We start from the raw sequence: 25,880 nt of genomic DNA, 5'->3' as shown, positions 1-25,880 counted from the left end.
GGCATATTGAAGGTCGAGAAGTCAGCATAATAACTCTTGAACTTAAAACCTCCGCTCTTGCTCTGCACGGACTGGCTTATCGCGAATTCCTCGCAGACTTCCTTCCATGCCGTGTGTGGTGTTGATGAAAGAGAAGGTGGTGAGGTGGTGAAGAATGTGGTGAAGGAGACCCTAAAATTTGTTTGGGTGTATGTATAGATACCTGGTACGTGGCTCACTTTTCCCCATACTTGTATGCGATTAACGGGAGCAGCTCTCTGCAGCAGAATAATCAAGAGGATTTAAAGAGACATTTGAGCCCTTTATGAGACCGACAGCGGAACAAACAAGCCCTGTTGGATCGCAAATCGCGCACCGCCGGAGTATATCACACGTCATACTTACTACACGGAGTACTATCACACGTCATACTACAAGTCAAGTCAAGTCAAGTCAAATCAACTCCAACTAACTGAGGGAACATCAAGTGGTACACGTAGACGTACACGTCACGGTCTCGGCGAAGTAAATGGGGTGAAGGGATGTGGAAGAGTTCAGGAGGCCTATTCGATGAGTTTTGTACACGTGGTACGACGGCAGCCAAAAGTGGAGCAGGTCGGCGGTTCTTGTCATTGGGGCTTTACGACGCACACAGCTGCTGAGGCTATGTGGCGTCACCTGCCTCTCACCCTGGCAGGAAGGGCGGGCACCGCGGGGAACCTCGTACCTCTGATTTCCCAGACGCGCAGTGGTTAACGCAGACGCGTCAACCACTACAAACGGGATGTCGGATCTTCACAAAAATGCCTTAGGACATGTGTGCGTTGGATGCATGCAATCCGTGCATGCGATGTGTGACATGCGCAATGTGTTAAGCGTTCTGAAGTGCAGCGTGGATTTACACACGTGTAGATGGCAGTAGGATGTCAGAAGCAACCGCTGGAAACGGATGGTGGACGAGATACCACAGCGTCCACTACCACAGTCGCATGTGGATGGCAGCACGAGGTCTGACCAGATTCTGGAAGAGGATGCCGCTGCCACAGCATCAGGGATATCGCGTGATATCGAAGGAGTATACCGTATATTTCGCATGTATACGCTTATGATATCATGATACGCAACATTCATTATTGACATTGCTCCCTAGTAGGTTCCGAATACTTACCACTGCGAAAGGAACGTGGGAGACCAGCGACGTCGGTCAAGTCCCGAACGACCTAGACTGCCGTTCACACCGATTGGGCGATCTGTTCACACGAATTGGATGGTCTGTTCACACCGATTGGGCGATCTGTTCACACGAATTGGGCGGTCTGTTCACACCGATAGGGCGATCTGTTCACACGAATTGGGCGGTCTGTTTTACGCTGTTACTGGCAGTCTGCTTGAAGACTAGGATGAGTCCCAGCTATTATAGCAACACTCCCGGGGCGAGGGAGTGCAGCTGCGATATGGCAAGCTGCTATCATATTCCCGTATCACATATCGAGGTACAAATATTCTTATTACACGTACCACTCGACATCTCTTGGCTCGTGTTCATCTGCACGCGTATCCGGTTGGTGTTCACATGTGCATCCGGCTCGTATTCACATGTTCATCCGGTATGACGCTTTTCATATAAGTTCATGCTACTCTGCGCACGGGCACGACTACCAATCTTCCGGGCCTCTCTTCCGCGGTCAGCAAGCCCCACACATCTGCTGCATATCTGTCACACATCCTTCACACATCTGCCACATCTGTCACACATCTGCCACACCCTGTCACACATCTGTCACGCATCTGTCACATAAGAATAAAGTACTTCGGTACTAAGCAATTTTTAGTACTAATGACGTTAACAATTTTTTTTAGAACAGTGATTTAGTTCTTAGGTATTTGTTAGTATTAACCACTTAAGTATTTGGGCACGTGTTTGGTACTGAGTACTTAAGTGCTTAAGCACTTAGTGCTCACGTCCGTGCCAGTTTTGTGACAAATGTGTGGCGGCTGTGGCATAGGCAGTGGCCCAGTCGAAGGAGCAAAGGCAGCTCGAATGTGGCGCTCGATGGCGTTCGTCTGCGTTTACGTTATCGGCCGGCCGGTGTGACGGGACGAGTGACGTCATCAGTGACGCGGCGTGAAGCTGAGCCAGAGACCACCTTCAAGTCTGAGGATGACGTCAGCGCGCAGCTTGATGTCCTCCCGCTTGTCGTGCGACGTGATCTTGAAGTTGCGCAGAACAGTGGCGATCAACACCTTCTCTTCCATCAGCGCAAACTTTTGGCCTGCAGGTCAGGGAAAGCTACGTTGCAAATTTTTAATAACTGATACAGCACTAAACGCGAATGAGGCCAGTGTTTGTGCAAGAACGCACCCCAGTCGCTAGTTGCCTGGTTTCGACTCCAAAAAGCGCAAACCACGGGCGAGTCTGCTCTTTGGCAAATGGAAGCTCATTCATGGCTTCGGGTGCACACATTCCGTGGTAGCGTCACCTGTGATGGACCTGCAGTGCTTTGACTCTTTTCTGGATTATTCTTTAGGATTCTGAGCTCCTAACTAACTATAAGGTTTAGCTCGCCAAGGCACATTTCTTACTTCGTCAAGGAACAAACTGCGAGTGTGTGACTGATGCTTGTATATTTGAGCCCACAAGTAATGAGATATTACGTTATTCTGCTGCGCGGAGCTGCCATATATCGCGCCCTGGTACAAAAATGCAGCCAAACTGATTGTTGTTTGTCTGCTTCAGACAGATACTTCAGACCACTTTAGTATTCCTGTTTCCCCTACCGCAGCATTGGCATGCACGGTGTGAGTCCATCACGTCGCCCACAGACGAAAACGAGCCAGCTACCTGCGGCACCAATTCCAAAGCCTGCGACATACTTTGGTAGCAGTCAAGCGGACATCCCTGCTGGATTTACAGTCGCGGCACCAGAGAAGCCGACAGAGAAGGCACGAGAGAAGTCGACAGAGAAGGCACCAGAGAAGCCGACAGAGAAGGCACCAGGGAAGCCGACAGAGAAGGCACCAGAGAAGTCGACAGAGAAGGCACCAGAGAAGCCGACAGAGAAGGCACCAGAGAAGCCGACAGAGAAGGCACCAGAGAAGCCGACAGAGAAGGCACCAGAGAAGCCGACAGAGAAGGCACCAAAGAAGCCGACAGAGAAGGCACCAGAGAAGCCGATAGATCCAACAAGGCACATGTCGGCCTTCCGGATTATTTCTCATGACTTTCATTTGGCGACGGATACGGTTGGGCTTTAGGGCTGCTCTGGATTAAATCAAAGATAATCCTCAAATTGTAGGCCGAGCTTTGGCTGTAGGTTGGAACTGATCAGCACAAATTGATTGGATGCATTACATGCAACGCCTATGTTCGAAAAGAAGAACATTCAGGACAGACATATACATTCTGGTTTGACGTTAACATGCATCGCAATTTTCACCAGCTCTGCTTTCCAAATTTAACGAGGTGGACTTTGCCACTTCTGAAAACGTGGATTAGCTCGCGAAACACGTTTCAGCATTGAAGGGTTATCTCGAGTCTGACCCCGAACTGACAGCCCACAAGGTGTTCGTGACAAGCCAGTGGGGCGCTGCTACGAACAGCCTCTGCCGGCAAGGGTCATGTTCCGTGTCCCGCGTCCCACATCCCGCGTCCCGTGTCCCTGCGTCCCGCGTCCCGCATCCCACGTTTCCACGTTCCGTATACCGCGTCCCGCGGCCCGCATCCCGTATCCCGTGTCCGTGTCCGTGTCCGTTGTCCGTGTCCGTTCCTGTCCGTGTCCGTGTCCCGTGTCCCGTGTCCCGTGTCCCGTGTCCCGTGCCGTGCCGCGTCCCGCCGGCGCGCCGCTTACCGATGCAGTTGCGTGGCCCGGCTGAGAACGGCACGTAGCTGAAGGGGTGGCGGCCGCGCGAGGCCTCGGGGCTGAACCGCTCCGGATCGAACGTGTCCGGGTCGGGCCAGTGGCGCGGGTCACGGTGGATGGCGTACACCAGGAGGCCGATCCTGCACCGCTGCGGTACGCTGCACCCATCTGCAGCAACGACACCCCGGCGCTGACCAGCGGAAGACCGGTGCTGACCGGCGCCGACAACACCCGGCGAGAGAACGCTGCAGAGCGAGCTCTCGTCGAGGAGACGCTGCAGCGAGAACACTCGGCGAGAGAATGCTGCAGTGAGAACGCTAAGCGAGAGAACGCTAAGCGAGAGAACGCTGCAGCGAGAACGTTCGGCGAAAGAATGGCGTAATAAAAACGCTTGGCAAGAGAACGCTGCAGAGAGAACGCTCGGTGAGAGAAAGGTGCAAAGAGAACGCTGCAGCTGATGGTAAAATTACGACTTTTGTCAAACGTTTACAAAGCTTGTCCTGTTGTGTTGGAAACGGCTGCATGAAAACGAAGACGGATACAATTATGCGTCCACATTGCAAGTGCCTCGTTCGTGGCATTGACGGATTTTTTAGATATATAAAATAAATTTATCGCAGGAATTCCTGGCACGCTCACCACTGAACCGGTCTTCTCTCACCTGGTCACCAGCTTACCGTGTCATATCACGAGGTCAGATCACCATGCAACCGAGGAGGTCATTAGGTGACCAGTCCATGTCATCAAGTCACCAGGTCACCGGCCAGGTCAGGTCACCAGGTCACCGGCCTCACCGATGACGACGTCCGAGTTGAGCCGGCGTCCGATCATGGGCACGGGCGGGAAGAGCCGCAGCGACTCTTTGATCACCATCTCCAGGTACTGCAGCTGCGACAGGTCCTCGCGCGTCACAGGCCTGTGGGGTGACACGGAGGCTCCAGCCGGAACTCCTCAAGCTGTTTTGACATTTGATCTGATTCGCGTGGACATTGCTGCCGTAAAAAGGCAAAATGGTCTGAGAGCCATCAGTTAACATAGCACTTAAGTCTTTTGCCTTTGGACGACAGATTTGTTGTTTCAGTTGAAAACATAGATACAGTGATAGATACAGTGATAGATACAGATAGATACCTTATTACCCGGAAAAACCAGGAGAATGGAGACATAGTTAGGTTGATATTTCGGCAACATGCCTTTATCCAAACAATAGCAGAAGGAAACCAGGTAGACGTACATAAACGTTTATTCACTTCTGCTTTTGTTTCGATGAAGGCATGTCTGCCGAAATATCAACCCAACTATATTTCCATTCTCCTGGTTTTTCCCGGAGGAATAAGGCTAATACTACTGTCTTATCTATGTGAATAACGTTCCCCGCTAATGCACTGAATAACTTACGTATTCCATTTGAAAACGATAAGAAACTGCAAGGCAGAATATGAGGAAGAGGGAAGAGAAGGGTGAAATAGGGAGATTCCGAATTTGACTTACTTCTTTTCCTTAGTGACTCGCAATGGAAGGCCACACCAGGCGTTTAGAAAATGAGCAAAATTGAGGATCGGCGACGTACTGATTAAGATTACTCAACTTAATGCGACGCTGAATGACATTTGCATAAGCTGACGGAGATTTGTAATCTTGGCCCAAAGCAGCAATGTTGCAAGGATGACAGGCATAATACACGTTTAATTCGTGGAACGACGTCGAGGTTACGCGCATGCATGCTGGAGGACAGTTGTTGCCGGATGTTTACAGTAGATTGCTATTCCAGGGCCGAAGGATAGCATTGTTGGGTCGACACCATCTCTTCGCCTGTTTTTTATGTTTGTTTCCTATTCCTAGCTGGGAGTGCCGCGACTTTATTTTTGCTTACTGATGTTAACACACGGTTCATTGCGTTGCTGGGATAGAGGGAGGGCCTCTCCTGGTTACCTGTTCTTGCGTAACAGTATGGAAGTGAAAAGTTGCCCTTGACATATGATAAAATGGATCGCATGAACGAAGGCAACTATGAAGATTTGAATGGTGAAGTCCTCGTGAAAATCAGTAGCAGCGTACCTTTAAAGCATGCGACTACTTGCAAATAACCAAACCTAGTTAGCAAAGTGCTCCACTAATTGTTGATCTGACCCACGGCGGACATCGAAGTTTTTTGGGCTACCAAATACGGCTTTTAGAATGAAGGAGCCTTGTGGTCACCAGTCACATAGCTTCAGGGCACAGAACTGTTTGCTTTTGCTATGACCCTGCCTGTCCGTTTTCATGGTCTTTGGCCTGACTCATGGCCACCTCCTTTCACGCCGAAAGGAACCGTGTATATGTAAGATCAGATAGGCTTGGTAGTGGTTGTGTCCGGCCACAGACAGAATTAAGGACGTGTGCAATAGATTAAATTGTATTAATTAAATTAAAATTATTAATTAAATTAAATTGTATTGATACATTAAATTGTATTAATTAAATTAAATTTTATTAATGAAATTAAATGTTATTAATCAAATAAATTTTATTAATTAAAGTACATTTTTGTTGTCTCACGCCAAACTTTGTACATAGGTATGCATGCATCAGATTACATGCGAGTCAACCAAAACACAAACGACCTACATTTGGGTTCTGTGTCTGGATCGACCCAGTTCTCAAGGACAATTGATCTCACCTCACGCCGCATGCGGTCTTCTAATTATTATCGGAGAACGTTTTAAATCCCTCTAGCCGTGGCTTACACAGGCTGCTGATGCACCAGCCACTCAAGGATGCGTGAAACTGTGGTGTTCGGGTATGTGTGGTGTTCTGGTGTGTGGTGTGTGGTGTTCCGGTGTCTTCGCCGGCGCAGCCTCACGCGACCTGAGGTCGTTACAGGTCACCGAGGGATTTTCTGTGATTGCAATTGTTTCAGAGCAATTTTCTGCACTTGCCTATGCTTCCAACAAATTCAGATGCTCCTACGAATTATCTAGCCAACTTTTTCCGAGAAAAAAGAAGATACTCCTATCATTCATTTGAATGTCATCGTACGCTCGTGTCGGTTGGTACCAGGCATTCAAACGATATCGCCAGTCGCAATCAGGAATAAAAAGGGCTGTGATATACAAGATCACCCGGGTGTTGATTTTCCCCTTATCATGATATGCTCTATATTTCTGCTTAGATTGTCGGATAACTTGCACCATGCACTGATAATTACAGGGCCTGAAAACACTTTCACTGACACTGACAGCCCGAGAACATCTCCCGATATCACCTCAGAATTTAACGGATACCTAGCGGATTGCCTGCTGCTCCTCCCGGCCATCCCGGTCCCCCCCGATGTGAGTGCTCTCACCAAAGATAATGGGCCCGTTCAAGCTCTCACTAAGCATCAAGTACAATGCACACGCTCTCTCCAGCTGTTTCACAATCCTCTCAAAGGTGGTCGCGGTTCTCACCGACTGTTACAGAACGATTTGATTACCTGGTTCTCTAATGTTCTCACAGGCCACTGCGCGACGTCCGACCGAGAACGCTCTCACAGTTCTCACCGGTCGTCGTGGCCCAGGACATCCCGCACCTCCTCGAAGGCCCTCTGCTGTATGCCGGGATGCCGGCCCAGGTTGTAGAGGGTCCAGTTGGCGCCGGCCGAAGTTGTGTCGTGACCCTGGAGGCGGGCAGGGGCGGTCTTTTGACAACGCTGTCTCGCTTTCTCAAGACGGAATCGTCTTCAACGGAGCTGCTTTAGAACGGAGCTGTTCAGTATCCGAGATCGCAGGGACTCGGATCAGCGCCGGAAGAGTAAGGGCCTCCGAAGTGCAAGACGTTGTGAAGGGTAACGTTGTAACGTTGCAACAGCGCCGTCATGTCCAGGTAAGCCGTCAGTCCTGGCACGTAAGACTGAATAAATTGCGTTGAGATCCAGACGTGCTCTTTTCACGTAGATAAGCTATCGATGCATTTGTAGAGCTGAGAATGCGAATGCACACAGAAGAACCTCAAGACGAGAACGCCACGTCCGTGGAGGACAGCTTCCTTCCTGCACATCCTCCTACATACCCGATCTTCGGGGGCGGGAGGGGGAGGGGCGGCAAGCACACATACGATCGACAGCACGCATGAATCCGCACCGGTAGGATACGCATCACCCCCACCTCGAACATGAACGTGTCGACCTCCTCCCTGATGTCGGCATCGCTCAGCGGCCTGGCCGTCAATGGTGGAGGCCAGCAGCAGGTCCAGCAGCGCCAGCCGCTTCCGGCCTGTGGAGGACCTCCAACGTCAGCTACCACGTAGCTCATTCTACGGCTGCTGGTCGGCGGAAGCCGCAAGCAGCGGACCCAGAGTGCCAACCGCTTCCTGTCCACAGGGTCTGAATGATGACTGTCGCGCGTGATGCCCTTAACGCAATGCCGAATAGCCTCATCGTTATAAGCCAACAGACGGCGGTTTTGGTGGATCATCACAGCTTGGGATCGTGATCCAGCCCCGTCAAAAGAGGTACTTAAAACTTGCTGACTTACTCTATCGCAATGCACATGTAGGCGAAGATCAGCGTACGAAGAGACCGCGAAATAAGGGAATTGTACTTCGAAATGGCTCGGAGCCAAAGTCCAAGGTGTGTATTTACTGGAATGTGAGTCCATATTGGTGTAAGCCTATGTTGGTTCACATTGTACTGAACGTGGCACTGACAGTAAACCAAGTGGCCCGAATGCAAAGCAAGGCGCTGCTTAGCTACACCGCCGGGCCGCTACGGTAGCGGTGTAGCGGTCAAAGCGCCGATGGCGGCTTATAGCTAGGGTCGAAGAAAGTCGAGTTGATTCAAGGCCTCGGGTGGGTTCGATCCCCATCAAAGGCACCGCATTTCCTAGACGGGACGGGGAAATCCGTACTATGGGTGGCGGCATTCGAAACGCGCGTCGCATGTTTGAATTCCCGGTGCTGCAGGGCGAAGACTTCAGGGCAATACCGCTTCCCATCTCCAGTCACATGAATACAGGGCTAAGAGTTTCCCGTGGCCTCGGTGACCTACGCTTAACGACGAATCTAAGCACAACAGTGAGTCGTCAAACGACACATGGAACACGATCTCTGTTTAAACGCGTTTTGTTGAACCCGATAAAACACAGCAGCACTGAGAGATGGAAGAGGCACCGCACTTGAGCCGATATTTTTTGTGAGAGCGGCAAGCCAGTGTCGATATGTTACGTTATAAAAACGCTGCAGGTACCTTGTGGTGACGTCTGTGGAGTTTCGGACGCGTCTTTTGACTTGCTTAGCTCCTCTCTCCTGGACTGAATCACCTGATCAAGACCGCTCCGGTCAGCCACAACCCAGCGGCTTATCACATGTTGCGGGTGAAAACACCGTGCGCACGGCAGCTCACGGGCAGAGATAATAAGTCAGAAACAATAAGACAATAACACAGAAAACAACACCAATGATGTGAGCTGTTCGCTAAGCAAGAAACATCCTTGCGCAGACAGGCAGCGCCAGGGAACGCTTTGGCACTACTCGGTGAGGCAACCAGTTGCGAACGCAATCGTAAGCCCTTCAGCATAACATATTAGCTGCGCGGGTCAAGTTGCGTGATGAAGGCTTGTTTATCTTCACACACAGACACAGCACTCGTGTCGTGGCTGTTCAGAGCTAACAGATTCCTGTTTCGTAGTCAGGTTCAGTTTGAATGTGACGGTGTTTCAGCAGGATGAAATTATGCGCTCTACGTCACTCGAGATTGACACAAGTTGTTTTCAAGTTGGTTGTTGAAAAGATCCTGGGTGTTGCGACAATAATTAAGACGCATGTTAAACAGCCCACGTGTTTTGTGGAGGATCTGACGGAATGTGTCATTTTAACACAACACCTTCCTGCGCGTATCGTACGCAAGGCATTTGAAATCGGGGCGTTGCCTCCCGTGTTTTTGCCTATGATCATCAGTCGAGTTTTTTAGCCAAAGTTTGGAAATTGCTCACCGAATCTGTGAACCCGTGAAGAAGCTTTAGACATTCTTGTTGGGATTGGTACAACGAAGTCCGACGAAACAGGAAATCACTTCTGAGCCATGGCTTCAAGAAGCGGAAAAAGGAGATCTCGCCCATTCTGAAAACATCGTTGATTAGTAGAGCGCTACAGCTATTTACGGGCGGCAGAACGGTATCAAAAACGACACTCACACACAACATATTGAGGCTGATCGTGAAAACTAACGTACATCTTATATTAACGAGGTCATAATAATTTGTTTTTTGTTGTATGAATTTTGATAATTATTTTTGTCATCATTATTTTGCATGTTTTTCAATTGTATGAGTTATGCTTTTAAACATATACACGAATATAAAGTGGCCTTGCCTTTCACTACCATTAGTTCAATAATGCCAATGAGGTGTGTGGGGGGGGGGGGGGGGCGTTCGCATGACGTTTCTATCGTGTCATACCTGTCTGGGTGTCATTCAGATAGGTGGCACGAAATAGGCTGGACAAGTTGGGATGCGCCTGCCTCAAAAACAAGAGGGTTTGAAGCCTTCAAAATGGCATGACTGTGAACTGTAACCAATGATCCTGAGAATGATTATCTCTCTCTAAAAATATCTCAAAAACGTTGTCTCTCGACACCTCACGCAAATGTGAAATACCTCCTTCCATGCCCAGATGCAGGAATGTGTCAGCCTTCGAGATATGCCAGCGTTGCTTCGGTGACTCTTATCTTTTGAAATGTGAACGTTCCGCTGTCTCTGGGCGACCACACAATCCGAACAATGGTTGGACTCACAGCTGTCACCGGGAGCGCCATTGCACGGCTGCTGAGGCTGCGAATGGATCAGAAAACAGCGGGACGCAGCAGCACCACGCCACCGCATTGATCCTGAGCCCGTGGATCATGACCTCCGGCCAGTGGTCATTAGCCTGGGAACTGTGAACCATGACCTCCGACTGGTAATCTGCGACATGCGCACTTAAAGCCGTGGTCAGTAATGATCGAATGTCTGCGAGTCGGTGACGCGTCGTCGATCTGTGATCTGCGTCGATCAATATGTGATCTGTGTGATCAATCGATCTGTGAGCCATTCTCTGTGCCCCGTGACCGTGACCTTAAACGGTTATCTGTGATCTGCCGCCTGCATCCTGTGACCTGGACCAGGGTCAACCGCCAGACCCATTACTTATGTGGCCTCTGTGACATGTGACCCATTTCTGTGACCCGGTACCTGTGACCCGTGGCATGCACCCTCAACCTAATGGGAATTGTTACAAGACTGATTTATGATCGAGCTCCAAGAAAGACTGGTCGCGTCCCAGTCTTCAGCCGGGAAACTAACCCGAGCATATCACGCGGAGGTCCGAAATGCCACAGACTGAGCTATGTCCCTCCTCCTTCCTCCCCGGGTATAATCCGCGATCCGGGCTCCGGGATCCTCCGGGATCTGGGATCCCTCTGTATCTGGGATCCTCAAGGACCCGGGATCTAGGATCCCTCTGGATCCGGGATCCTCGAGGATCCGGGATCTGGGATCTGGGTTGTGACACTTGGGGTACTGGATCCGGATCCTGGAATCGGGATCCGAATCTGGGATCCATGATCCGGGAGCCGGCATCCGGAATCTGTAATCGGCGGCCCGTGACCGATAGCTTATCACCCATGATGTGAATAAGGCGTCACATCATGCGGACGGTTATCAGTATCAGCTATCAGAAGACCCGTCACCTCACCTGTACACAGCCCGGACATAGTTGGAGCGTACCTCACCTGTACACTGGCACGGACATAAGTTGGAGCGTACCTCACCTGTACACATGGCCCGGACATAGTCGAAGCGTACCTCACCTGTACACAGCCCGGACATAGTCGGAGCGTACCTCACCTGTACACAGCCCGGACATAGTCGGAGCGTACCTCACCTGTACACCCGGACATAGTCGAGCTACCTCACCTGTACACGGCCGACATAGTTGAAAGCGTTCCTCACCTGTACAAAGCCCGGACATAGTTGGAGCGTACCTCACCTGTACACGGCCCGGACATAGTTGGAGCGTACCTCACCTGTACACGGCCCGGACATAGTTGGAGCGTATCTCACCTGTACACGGCCCGGACATAGTCGGAGTGTACCTCACCTGTACACAGTCCGAACATAGTCGGAGCGTACCTCACCTGTACACAGCCCGGGCATAGTCGGAGCGTACCTCACCTGTACACAGCCCGGACGTAGTCGGAGCGTTCCTCACCTGTACACAGCCCGGATATAGTTGGAGCGTACCTCACCTGTACACAGCCCGAACATAGTCGGAGCGGGCGCCCTGCTGCGCCTTAATCTGCACCCCCATGGTGGCCTCTGCGGATACGGGGCAGAGTGACGGCGGTAACCCAGACCCCATACACGCTCTGGCCTCTTTCAGAAAACATGAACAGTACGGGAAGGTTTCTGGAACCTTTCCGGTTTTTTTAATTCCGCGAGAAATTGCCATGCAATGCGGAATACTGGAGGCAGTTTTATGTCGGACTGTATCGATCGCTTTAAAAAACTACACCGAAAACCCTGCCCGGTGCGAAGATAGCGAAGACCGCATCAAGGCAAACGGACTTCGATCCACCGAAAGTCGGTCGGGTATTAGCGCGTCAGTGGACAGCAAAGACCATGAAAGACAACTTTCACATAAGCCAGCCAGGCTGTCTCGTCGATAAACAACACTTAGTTCGTTTCTCCCATCACTAATTTAATGTTATGGGCACTGACAGTGGAGTCATCCTGCACCACCTTTTTGCATTTTATTGTTGAACAATTCGATAACACAGAAAGCTTGAACTCTGCCCACGTCATTATTCATCATCAATCGTTGGCATACGAGGGACCCCAGGGACAGCGCAGGCATCAATCGTTGGCATACGAGGGACCCTAGTGACAGCGGAGGTCTGTCAGAAAGTGACCGTCTTTCGGACAATGACGGCCAGCGGACCAGTAAGAGTCTCTGGGTCAGTGAGTGGCCTCTTGGACTGACTGGCGGTGAGGGATTGACCTCTGGGGCAGGAGGGAGAGGCCCCTGAGACAGAGAGCCTCTGGAACATGCCTCTGGACCAGTGATATCTTTGAGACAATGAGGACCACAGGGTCATTGAGGGCCTCTGGGTCATTGAGGACCTCTGGGTCAGTGAGGGCCCTTGGGTTATTGAGAGTCTCTGGATCATTGAGGGCCCCCGAGTCATTGAGGGTCTCTGGGTCAATGAGGGCCTCTAGATCAGCGTGGGGCCTCTGGCACAGTGGAAAAGACCACCCTCCATTCCAATGCCGCTACTGGCCCCGACCGCAAAGCACGCCCAGCGCAGAGGGCGCAGCAGGACATCCGACGACCTGTCGGAGCCCGCTAGGGGCGGAGCCCGCTGGTGTCGGAGCCGCTTCTGTGTCGGCACCACTTACGATATCACACATGATATGCAACCGGAAATGAACAGCATCCTGGGCGACAACCAGCAACTATTTTGTTCTCCTATCTCATAACCACGCAGCCAGATACTCTCTAACCTATAGGGCCACGCAAAAATGCGACACTTTCTTTGACATGAGATCACAGAGTATACTCGACGTCTTACAGCCAAATATCTCGGATCTCTTGTTCTGAGAACTCAACTCACCCAGACTCTTCAGACGTCATTAATCGTAACCAAGGTACAAGACATGGAATTGCTGCAATACGTCTTTGGTTCATGGCACGTCATCACGCAAAATAACGAGGAACCCCATAGTAGATCACCTCGAACGAGGAACCCCATGGTAGATCACCTCGAACGAGGAACCCCATGGTAGATCACCTCGCGTGCGCTTGCACGGTCACGTTTGGAACCCACCACAGGATAATGTCCAGCGTTTGGAACCCACCACAGATAATGTCCAGCGTTGCCTTGGTGATGTAGGGAAAGACGTCGGTCCTTTGGCCGTTCGTTTCTCGCAGTTTAGATACAAGCACTTTCGACTGCTCGTTGAAGGCCGTCATGAACTGGTCCAGGATGGAGAAGTGGAAGGCAGGCGTCAGCATCTTCCTCCTCTTGTGCCACTTGGAGCCTGGTGGGAAGGATCATTATTTCGACCACTCTTCTGCGAGCCATCAACATTTCTCTCGATGTGACGCCTGAGCCGTTTCTCTGTCTGAGAGCATGAGTTTTTAATGTGTGAATATATCGAGAATATCTTATATATTTAATATCTGAGAATATCTTTCCTCGAGATGGTTAATCATACCCACGAATGGCAGCCAGAACGAAAAGCCAGCAACCAACCGCTGGCCAGCAACGCCCTTCACAATAGTCTTACGGTTAAATATTCAACCACTTTTACATAACCAGGTATGTATGTAGCCGTTGTGTAGCGCGACCGTACTGGTGCGCACATCCGCGATTCTCGATGCTCAGACGACTGGACAGTCGCATGACTCCTCTGAAGCTGATAGTCTATCTGGGAACTATCAATAGGTGCAGTCAATTTCTGACGAAATCCTTTTCATCCCCGACTTGATTAAATAAGTATGTTTCATGACCAAATATTTTGGGAACGACTGGGATTCGAGCCCACCTGCGCTGATCAGTAGTCCGTCACCCAACCACGGTTTCAAGCCGTCGTACTCTTCGCCCTTCTGAATGTGCTGGTTGCTGCTCAACACCACCTGTAACAACGCCAGGCACTCGGAGAGTTGGACTGACGGTTAGGGGCCGACAGAAAACCAACAGCTCAAAAGAACGGACCCGGAACTAACGCAACAAGCATTTAGCATGACAACCGAATGATCTTCAAGACGGTCGTATCAGTTCAAAACCACATGCAAACTGGAACAGTCCCTTAAGGTTGCACCACGTGGTTTCGAGCAAGTGCAGGATTCCGCGCAATTGGTTGAGAACTTCGAAATATATTTCGTAGCAGAAGGCACAAGGATGTAGTGATTGTAGTGATGATCACGTAGTGATCAGGCACAATAATGGCTGATTACGCCCCACATCTCACGAAAACATCCTCCCAGTGACGTTATTTACCTCGGCTGCCTCTGGTGTGTTGATGATGACGTAGTCGGAGCCCAGCTTCAAGTGAAAACATCCTTGGAACTCCTTGCTCCACCCCATCAAAACGTTGAGAATTTCTAAAAAAAATCAGGATTTGGATTAAGAATCGTCATAGTTCGGTCTTTGTATGGAACTTCCCCTGAAAATGTTTTCCAATGTTATTCCATCCATTTCAGCCACTTTCTCCTGCAGATCATAGTAATCGCCGCCTGCGTTATTTTTAGACACATCATTTAGTATTACTATAACATTACTGTTGTCATTACATCGTTAATAAATGAGACAATAGTAATGGCCATATTCATCGGAAAAAAACAGGAGAATGGAGATATAGTTGGGTTGATGTTTCAGCAACATGCCTTTATTGAAACAATAGCAGAAGTTCATCTGAATAGCAGAAGTCACTTCTGCTATTGTTCCGATAAAGGCATGTTGCCGAAATATCAACCCAACTACATCTCCATTCTCCTGGTTTTGTTCCGGGGAATGAGGCTAATACTAGTGTCCTATGTCTGTAAATAATGTTCCCCGCCATTGCACCGAACAACTCACATCGCTAGTAGATTTTAATTTGTTTTGTATGTCAGTATCACGGCTACGGTGCCTAAGCAGATGCCGGTAATGCTCTATAACACGTATTTCTGATCCACATCCATCCACACAAACTATTTAAAAAACGAACCCTTCTAAATATGACGAGCCGCGGAGTGGAATCCAGAACAAGCACTGGGACGTTCAGAACATCTAACGCGTAGATGCAGTTCGAATCGGCATCTTACTCCGCAGCGTCACCGGTCTAACACCTTCTGTCCAAAACCGAGCCTGTCCGGGCCAAAGCCGTGTCAGCCGGAACCTGTCACGTCAGCAGTCCTCCTCACCAGTCCTCCCGCCGGAGTTCCTCACCAGTCCTCCTCATCGGTGCTCCTCTTTACCAGTCTTCCCATCAGTGCTTCTCACCAGTCCTCCCCATCGGTCCTTCCCATCGATCCACCCCATCAGTCCTCCCGCCGGAGTTCCTCACCAGTCCTCCTCATCAGGTGCTCCTCTTTACCAGCCTTCCAACCAGTGCTTCTTACCAGTCCTTCTCATCGGTCCTCCCCACCATTTCTCCCCATCGGTCTCCCCACCAGTCCTCCCCACTAGTCCTCCTCGTCAGTCCTCACCGGTGCTCCTCCTTACCGGTCTTCACACCAGTGCTTCTCACTGGTCCTCCCCACCAGTGCTTCCCATGGGTCCCCCCCCCCACCCGGTCCTCTCCACCAGTCCTCATCGCCCGTCCTTCTCACCGGTCCTATCCTCACCTGTCATGTCGCTGGGCATCAGGAGGGCCGAGCCGATGAGCGGGTACATAGGCTTGGGCCCCGGCAATCCGCCGATCCCCGCTCCGCCGCCGGACGACGCCCTGTACAGCAGCAGCAGCAGCGGCAACAGCAGCAGCAGTAGCAGCAGCAGCAGCACGTGCGGCAGCGGCAGGGCGCGCACGTCCGGCAGCACCGACAGGACGCCGTCCAGCAGTGATTCCGTTATCCCCGGCATGACGGCGGCTGGAGCAACATGCCACGAGTTAAAACGCCGTCCTACAATGCCAGACTCACATGTCCGACGCTAGCTTCGCACGTGCCTGGCCACCTCGCCCAGTACGGGCGTGAGGCCTTTTGCACGTGCTTGGCCACCTTTCCCGGTACGGGCGTGAGGCCTCTCGTATGTGCTTGGCCACATTACCCGGTACGGGCGTGAGGCCCTCCGTAAGTGTTTGGCCGCCTTCCCGGCATGGGCGCGAGGCCCTCTGCCAGACCCATACCATGCGGGATAGACAAGAATCAAATCAAAAGCAGTGATGGCGGTACGTATATGCTAGACCTGTCACTTTTGCAAATGTCATTAAACACCGTCTCTTAAGGCCGCTTTGTCCACGTCGGGTGGAGCAAGACCAAATCATGCGATTTCCAGCTCATCGCAGCTTGTTTTGTAAATCCGCGGAGAAGGTAGATTTAGCTGAAGCTTATAGCTATAACATTTAGCAAAGCATATAACAATCACCTCTCACAGGTGACGTGAGGTAACCTAGTGATATTGAAGTTGAGTGACCTTGCATTCGGCGTCTTCATAAACGGTGATGATATTGATACACGCAAATGTTCATTGGCATTAGTTTGAACACTTTTCACGACTTATTTCGATATCATTTTGAACGGTTTACGTTAACAAAGCCAACATTTTCGTCCTCTGATTTAACGACGTCGTGCAGCAAATTGGCAACAACTTTAAAACATGGCTTCATGCTGCCTTGAATAAGAACGACTTTTTTAAAGGTCAGAGCCACTGATGATGTTCATCATGCATCTATTTCGTAACTTCGCAACTGCTAGACACCAAGGTCCGGTACACAGAGCCAAGAATGCGCCATGAAAACACCGAATGTTTAGATTTCCACCGTGCAGACTTTTTATAATGAGGTCATAGGTGAGTTCTTGCCACCTCAACAAAAAATGACTGAAGTTTTCTGGGACGGCCTCCGACCGGTGGCAGCGCCTATGCTGCGTGTCAGGTGACGTCACGAAGCAGGACGGATCCAACAGGTGCACCCAACTTCCACTAAGCACAGCACATTTTGTAACATGTTTCATAGGGCTCTAAGCAACCCATCAAGTAATGAAAAGAAAGGAAGAGCGTAAGCGAAACATAAACTTTGCTGTTTGCCAATGGATAATCTCCGTGACCTTTAGGTAGAATGTTGGAAGAGGTAAAACAAAACTGGAACACGTGGGGGATGGGTGGTGCGAAACAGGGACACGACCTGTTGGACAACAGATTCTTAGGTTCACCGTACATAAATTAAATCGGACACATCGTTTGGAAATCAAAGCTGTGCGAACATACGGCTTGGAGGAAAGACAAGAAGCTGACAGAGCGCCTGGTGACATCTTCTATCTCGAATTCATGAGTGCCTCAGGAACAACATGTGCTATTTATGTAATTCAGTACTTCAAGGCTTTGCACACGCAAAAAAACGTGGTTCACGAAATTAAGTGTTAACTGTGTACAAAACAAAGGAGGAGCATAGCCTATGTCGGAGAGACCATGTGCCATATTCGTTTGAGATATTGTCAACGCCTGCGAGAAGCTAAAAACAAAGCAGAAAGTATCTCTTTCGGCGACCGTTCTTCAATAAACACACTCAGTCTGAAATCCAGGGAGGTACGGGCCCCATACCCCCTAAAGAGCTCAAACCGTTTACAGAGCGCAGGACCCTCCAGACAGAAAAAAAACGAATCTATTCTTATAAGTGTGGCAGCATAGCACACACAAGTGGCAGCGTCGCCCTTCACGGTGTTACCAGGCGTGATATCTTGACAGCCGCATCAAACGCCAGTTGGGCTCTGAGGGCATGATAGGAACACGCTATCAGCGTTCGGCAGATGTGCTCGCTAAACGCTTGTGAATGTCGCTTTGCCCACCACTTGTTTACAAGTGATGTGCCAAGCCTGAACTGATGGAAGGACAAATATGTGTGCGGCAGAAAAAGAGCTTAGTTTCCGTCTTTGTCAATACCATAACCGCATATCGGTGATCACAATGCATATTTTGCGGATAGAAAAACAGCCGAATAAACTGTTTTTCGAAACTGGAAGTTTATCGAAACCACCGAATCACCAAGTCTCGAAGCAGACAGCTGTCTCTGCGTCGTTGAACTCCCAGTTATTGCGCAGAGATCCATGATCTTGTTGTTCGTAACTTATGTGCACTTAAGCAGCCTACCCAATTGCTTTAATGCATTGCAGACGGCTCACCACTGGCCACTGTCTACATGATTAGCATGTATGATTTTAAAAAACGTCTGTGCGCTGCAAAAATCTTGTTCAGCAGTTCAAGATTCATGGCGTGCGTCAGTTTCCAAAAATATATTTCCTTAATGGGCAAGATCGGTAGACGAGCAAGCCCCACACAACACCATACAGTTGATAACCTTGCATGAAAGACGGGAGATCTATCTAGTTGTAGCGACTGAACAGCGTTTGGGTTCGTGCACAAACAATCCAGTAATCAGTGTGTGGTTTGCCCCATGAGAACGTACGAAAACGGTAAGCAAATGTGTCGACATATGTAGATATATATATATATATATTGTATATATATTATCTCGCCACTCACCTAGTCTCGCGCACGATATCAACGAGTCATTGCTCCGGAAGTTGTTGAAAAGCTCTGATTGGAAAAGAAAAACATGAGTGAGTTTGTGTAAAAAAGTCACAAGACGACTTCTGAAAAGCCAATGGGATTTGTGTGTGTGTAGCTTTGCCACCAGACCTTGAAAGCTCATGGTTTGTTTACCAATTCAGCTGACCCGGCATTGTTTTGACTTGGCATCCCACTGGGCAGGAGTCTATGGCGACTCCGTGCAGGTCGCACACGTCACGACTGTTCGTCCAATCATTTCCATTCATTCCCGGAAAGAACCAATTAGAATCTCGGGGAACAGAAACCGCGTAGCACAAATGCGCCGGGATAAGAGAGGAAGACAGGAGTTGTGGAGTAGTGGTTGTTGTTCAAGCATTTGTTCCAAGTAACAAACTAAAATTCATGCGAATTCGCGGTTTAGGTAGGGCTCCGACTGATCGCCATCCGGTGTCATCAGAAAGCTAGCGAAGCAGCTACAGTCCAGAGCTGCAGACAACGCTCCCATCGTCCTCCCTCTGTCGCTGTGTGCCATCGGACAGGTCAGGTCACAGGCCAGGTCAGGCCACAAAGATCCTGCTCTCTGAACAGGCATGAAAATTGAAGATAAATGTATTCACATTACAAAAAGCAATTTGATTATTTTCACCATTGATATCATCATAAGTAGCATCATTATTCGCAATGGAAAACGCCAAGAGTGTTTTAAGAGAGAAAACACCAAGAGAGAAAACACCAAGAAAACACCAACTCATATTTCGAATTAAGAGAAGCAGGTGCATATTCGACCTGTGAAAAAAACACGAAGGTACCGGTAGACCGATGCATTTAAAACACGCAATGGCGCTAACATTGCATGAAACTCAGAGGCGTTTACAGCTACCTATAGGAGCGTATTTCATCCAACAGCCCAACGCCTTCTAAATCTTGATCTTGGGTGATCCAGCGCGCAAAGCTCGATGAATGCCTGGCGGTCCACACATTAGCTCCTCTTACAGGGCACTTACGCCCACGCAGAATATCCAAGATCAAAATACGCCAGCCACGAGTGGGCCGAGAGGCGTCCTGGAGGGCACCACGACCGGGCGCCCGGCGCGTACACCGCAGAGGGGTCCCTACGCGGGCTAGGCTCGGCGGTTGGCCCCCAGGCGCCTGTGGTCATACCCCACCGTTATCCACTCTCCTTCATCTCATAGTCCTGAAATGGTCATAACTGGTCGAAAAATCAAATCAATCAAAATAACCAAACAAAGCCAAAATATGTTTGGCGCTCAATGACGCGCTTGGTAAGAAAGTTTTGGCTTTGGTCTAGCACAAAGGCGCGTTCGATTGAAGTGACGTCTTGTTTGGTGGCTATCAGAGCCGTCACCGGAAATTGTCGGCAACTGTTCTATCACTTAGAGCTGCCTCGCAAGTGTTCATTAACGTTTAATTACACAAATCCAGCCCGCCATGTCTTACAAACCGTGCGACATGAATGCGAAGCGTGCTCAGACTTTCTCATATCTCAATCGCGGACACAACTCGAGGGAATAACTCATCGCGGGAGCAAGTTGTTAAATGCTACTTATTAGCACATTAGCACTAACACTTGTCAAGATAGTGATGAGTCTGAAAAGGCACCGTCGTGACGCTTTGCTGCCTTGGATCACAGTCTCCCTCAGCCGTTTGTTTCAGCTCGGATCAGCCTGTGCGGCTTACCCTAGTCTGGAGGGTGGCGCCAGGCTCGCGCGGCCTATATCCGGGCGGACCCCAGTCTTAAGTAGCAGGATCCTGGTCGGTGGAGACGGATCCCGGTACGTGCGGCTGGATCCCAGCCTGCAGGGATGGCTACCGGTTTTGGGCAACCGGATCCCGTCGTCGCCCACTGCGTACTATCCCGCTTCCCAGCGGCAGGGGACGGCGGAGCCCGCGGGCGCCAGGGGCGGAGCCAGGCACGCGTCCCGCGGCAGGGCGCGACGGGAGTCTGGCCGGACTCGGAAACGGGCAACGAAGGCAGCGAAGCGAAGCGATCTGTGGAAGCGATCGACCATCCCAACGCATCAATACAGCCCCAGCTTTCCCTCCTCCCACTGGAGATCACCTGCCATCGTTATCTACGGTCCCTCAAGCGCCCGACCATCAGCGGAGGATTCAGGATTGACGCCACCAGTGCGCTCCACCCGATTCGGCGGCTGGGTGCGCCTCTATCCTCTGGCTGACGGAGGAGCGCCGTATCTCAGCACGGGACGAGATCTGACCATGAGACGGCACCGACCCCTGCCGCGTACCGGGCCGGCCGGCGCCTGCACGGGGCCGGGGTTGGAGTGGTTTGTTTACACGTCCCGCGGCGCCGCAGCACGCGGCCCGGGTGAGAACAAGTGACGGCCGGGTACGCGTCTCAGCGCCCGGCTTCGAGGCGCCGAACGATCAATGGTCACACTCGCTCAAAGCGGGGGTGTTCTTATCATTCGGCGTGGGATTATCACTCAAAGTTGATGCCAGCGTGCGAAAAACTTTAAACTGCCAGGAAAGTACACGCAAAATACGACAGCGGGTCAAATGATGAAGGTAATCACCAGATGGCGTCATTTGGTCGCGTTAAAACGCGGCTGGCGACGGCGTGTATTTCAGACGCGCAAGCTTCCACCCCACGTATATGCGGGCGAAATGTTCATATGCGCTGGCTCGCAGGCTTCGTTTCATAATATAGGTCAACGTCATGCTAGGTTGTGACGAAATGACGTCACTAGGTACTTAGGTACTGATTCGGAGCCTTTATTTCATTAGTGTTTTCTATTATTAGTATGTATTATTATTATTTATTTCTATTCAATTATCAGTATTTACTTATTATTATTCGGAGATTATATCTTAATCAGTACCATGTTAGGTAATGATTCGGAGTTGTATTCGTCGCATTGGGTAGTGTCTTTATACGCGATGAGCCACATAAACGGATTCAAAGACGTTGCTTGGGGGCAGCTGGTCCAGCCAGGTCACCCTGATGTCATACTAGGTCATCATGATGAATTTTGTGTTTGCTTTCCTCAGGAAACGAAACGAAAACGAAAACGAAACGAAACGAACGCTTACGCGTGATCTGGTGATCAAATAAGCTAGATCATCTTGAGTCAACTGTACGTGATCTCATTCGGCAAATTATTGTTGGGCTTATAAAATCTCGCTTTTGTGCAATATGGAGGCCTCCATGATTTTTGATGCAGGTAATTGATGCAAGGTCACTTGTGATCACCTGCTTCAGATAATCACGGACCATGATTCAAATGTCAAGAAAATGTGTTTTCTGTGTATCTGACGCGACTCCGACCGCAGAGCTTCTAATTTGTGGACTTTGTCCATGATGACATGGAAATGGACTACGTCCGCTAGGGCATCTCCTAGTCAAAAGCAGTCTGGAACACATTGATTCTGACATAACCTGAATGTAAACAACGTAGAGCATCTTGGGAACTCGTGCAACGTAGGATATTCATATTGCATAAGGCGTATTACAACGCGAATGCTGAAGCTAAGCTAGTCAGCTACCACAGTAACATATATGTAAATATTGTGTTTATATGTATGCATACATGTATTAAAGAATATATATATATATATATATACACACACACACATATATATATATATATATATATATATATATATTATATATATATGTGTGTATATATGTAATAAATATATGTATATATATATATATGTATATATGTATATATATATGTATATATATATACATATATATATATATATATATACATATATATTATATATATATATATATATAGATATATGTATACGGATTACTAGGTCATCATGATGAATTTGTGTTTGCTTGATGACTTTTGTGTTTGCTTAATGACTTTAAATAAACCGCTGTATATATATCATATCTATATATATCTATATATATATATATATATTATATTATGCATACCATACCCGATACGTATCATATATACACATGTACATACATATGCATCGTCATAGCTTCTCCCCTCGTGACATCGGGGAAACTATACGTGTTTGAGACGGGCGGAAAGCGATCTCGGATTAGACGCCTAAAACCGCGCCAGCTCATCCCACTGCGCATCCGTGGAAATGACTTTAAAGGGCTTAACCAGCATGATGAGGTAAATTTCATGAACGGAGACATTATGTCTGGTACGAATGCATGTGTCATGACAGAGAGTAAAGCGGTGTTCCGTGCGGCCTTGACACACTGTTTTACACGCCGGTAGTTACCCATCACTGGGTGTACATGCCAAGTCGGGTCTTACAGGCCGAGCCAGGTCTGATACCCCGCTGTAAAATACACGTGATTGTGCTTCGTGCAAACACGGCCTTAAATGATGTAATTGACGGTGCAAGAAGCGAGCACGTAAAAAGGTCAGCTGGGAGACTGGGAGAGTAAAAAAAAGGTCAGCTGGGAGACTGGGAGAGGAAAAAAAGGTCAGCTGGGAGACTGGGAGAGTAAAAAAGGTCCGCTGGGAGACTGGGAGGAAAAAAAAGGTCAGCTGGGAGACTGGGAGAGGAAAAAAAAGGTCAGCTGGGAGACTGGGAGAGTAAAAAAAAGGTCAGCTGGGAGACTGGGAGAGTAAAAAAAGGTCAGCTGGGAGGCCAAATGAGGCGGTGAATGGAATTGAATTTACCTAATGAACAAATAGGTCATTTATATATTTGAGCGTTTGAGAGAGGTCATGTGCGCGCCGAAAATATGAATGAGGTCATGTGCGCGCCGAAAATATGACAGCCGAATCCGAAAATATGACAGCCGAATGATTTGTCCAGCATGGTGGCTGCACGCGTTTCCTCAAGACCGAACAGGTGGGACTCTGCATTGCGTATCAGCGTAATGCATTAGGTACACAAAACGAAGTGTCCTCAACTCCAAAATGCCTGTTAGTGTGGGTGCTTTCACGTAGATTTAGGGGGCCGTGGGAACTCACATTCAGTTGTGGCCTGCTGACCTACTTGCTTGTGCCGTGCCGGGAAAAAAATGAATTCGAAGCAAAACGCTTCGTCAGGTCTGCCCTACCTGCCTTTGTCCAGAATGCTGCGGTGGCTGATTTGGCTGTTTATTTGGGATGCATCCATTTGCCAAGGTGCATATGAATGCGCAGCTTTGTCGAGAAGATGCGTCTGTCCGACGTTTTCTTCCCACGTCTCTCTTTGGGCCATCTATGTCAGGGCATTGATAAGCAGCGCTTGAAATTTGACGTGAAGGCGGTCAAAGAATGGAGAATCGGGTATGTCATATTCTGTAGACGTACAACCGGAGCCTCTCAGACCTTTTGTGCTCGCCGGCGCGCACGATACTGCAGCCGGTGCTCCCCAGCCGCGGACAGGGGGACACAGGAGTAAAGGGGAAGACTCCCGCGCTCACCACCGAGGCTCGTGAGGTCCGCAGCCCGCCGGGGCGCCAAGTACGGTTGATCAAGTACCGTGAAGGTGTCACCACGCGCTGAGCGTCCGGAGACGGGAAGCGGCACCGTCCCAAACAGTCCAGGATAAACATTTACGCCAGAACAGCCACATGCAATAGAGGCGTCGTGTAGTTTCGCGATGAGCTGTGCAAACCTTTTGGTTGGGTTGAAGTCTGGGAACGAACCCACACAAAAAAAGCTCGTTGCATGAACCCCGACCCCACCGTCCTCCACCGCGAAATGCCCCGTCCAACAGCAGCATTTGGCGGCGAAATCTCAGCGTGTCCCCATCCTCGGCGCGGTCCGTCCTGCCCTCTGACGTCACCTGACATTCAGCGCGCCCGCCGCCGCCGGCCGCGGGCCGAGCGAGCAGGGAGCAAATACAGGGCGCTTACAGTTAAAAGCGCCTCGGACGTGCTCCGCGACGCACGGCTGACTCAAAACACAAACTCTCCCGAATGAACTGACCTATGGCGATGAAATGTGCGGTGGGAATTGGACGGACGATATGTTGGCGTGTGGTATGATGTCTCCCACTGACCTTGGGACAGGGCAGCTATTCCTCGCATTTTTTACGATAGCCCCAGAGTGGTTGGCGCTGTCATCTTCATACTTTTTTTAAACTTTTTTCGTGCCTCATTCCAGACCAATGTCCAAGGTACTGTGGCCCTATGCTTTGGCTCAGGTTGCGGACTGACTAACGGACCTAGCTATGTTTAAGAGAGTTAATGTCGTGCCGAAACGTCGTATGCAACAAAATGTTACGAGCAGAAACAAAAATGTTGTTGCGTGTGACATTCGTCGGTCATGTATTCCAGCCTGGTTGATTTTGCATCTGTTGAACTTTTCTTCACAACGTTGTCAATGGCTGTTTTCCCAATTGTACTCTTATGTCATCAAAGGTCGTGGGCTTTGGTTTAATTATTGGTTCAACACAGCATTATGGCTTACAAATCGTTCAGCTGCTGATAGATTATAAAGACAACGACGATTTCTGGGTCGATTGTTAAGACTTTGGTAGCTAATATTAAATACCAGGTAACCTATCGTGACGTGGACTTCGACCTTACCTCGATACATTATCTAGCTGAAAGTTGTTTGGAAATATGTAGAATGTATGACTCCTTTTCTATCATTTTTATAACCCGGTCCTTATGCAACAGTTTTGTCTTGACTTATATATACATATATAATATAATATATATATATATATATATATATATATATATATATATATATAAAATATACAACTTCGTCAGTTTTGAGTTGGTGCACAGCACCGACGGTGTGAAGCAATGTTAAATAGCATTCACAAGCGTTTGCGGACGTGCCTCCACGGAGACGGATACGACTATTTAAAAAACGCGCTAAAGTACTGTGGCGCTCTATGAACGATCTGTCTTTGCGTTATTTGTGGATGCT

At 49.4% G+C, this 25,880-nt stretch overlaps 1 pseudogene; it reads right to left on the bottom strand.

The window, feature by feature from the left end:
- Positions 1–1,072: 1,072 nt before the first annotated feature.
- LOC119090187 (cytochrome P450 4C1-like) lies at positions 1,073–20,871 on the bottom strand (annotated as a pseudogene).
- Between the last annotated feature and the right edge of the window lie 5,009 nt (positions 20,872–25,880).

Source organism: Pollicipes pollicipes, unplaced genomic scaffold (genome assembly GCF_011947565.3).
Source record: "Pollicipes pollicipes isolate AB1234 unplaced genomic scaffold, Ppol_2.1 Scaffold_1600;HRSCAF=1878_pilon_pilon_pilon, whole genome shotgun sequence".
Taxonomy (NCBI): domain Eukaryota; kingdom Metazoa; phylum Arthropoda; class Thecostraca; order Pollicipedomorpha; family Pollicipedidae; genus Pollicipes; species Pollicipes pollicipes.
The sequence above is the reverse complement of the archived record's forward strand: the minus strand, read 5'-3'. Positions and strand labels throughout refer to the sequence as shown.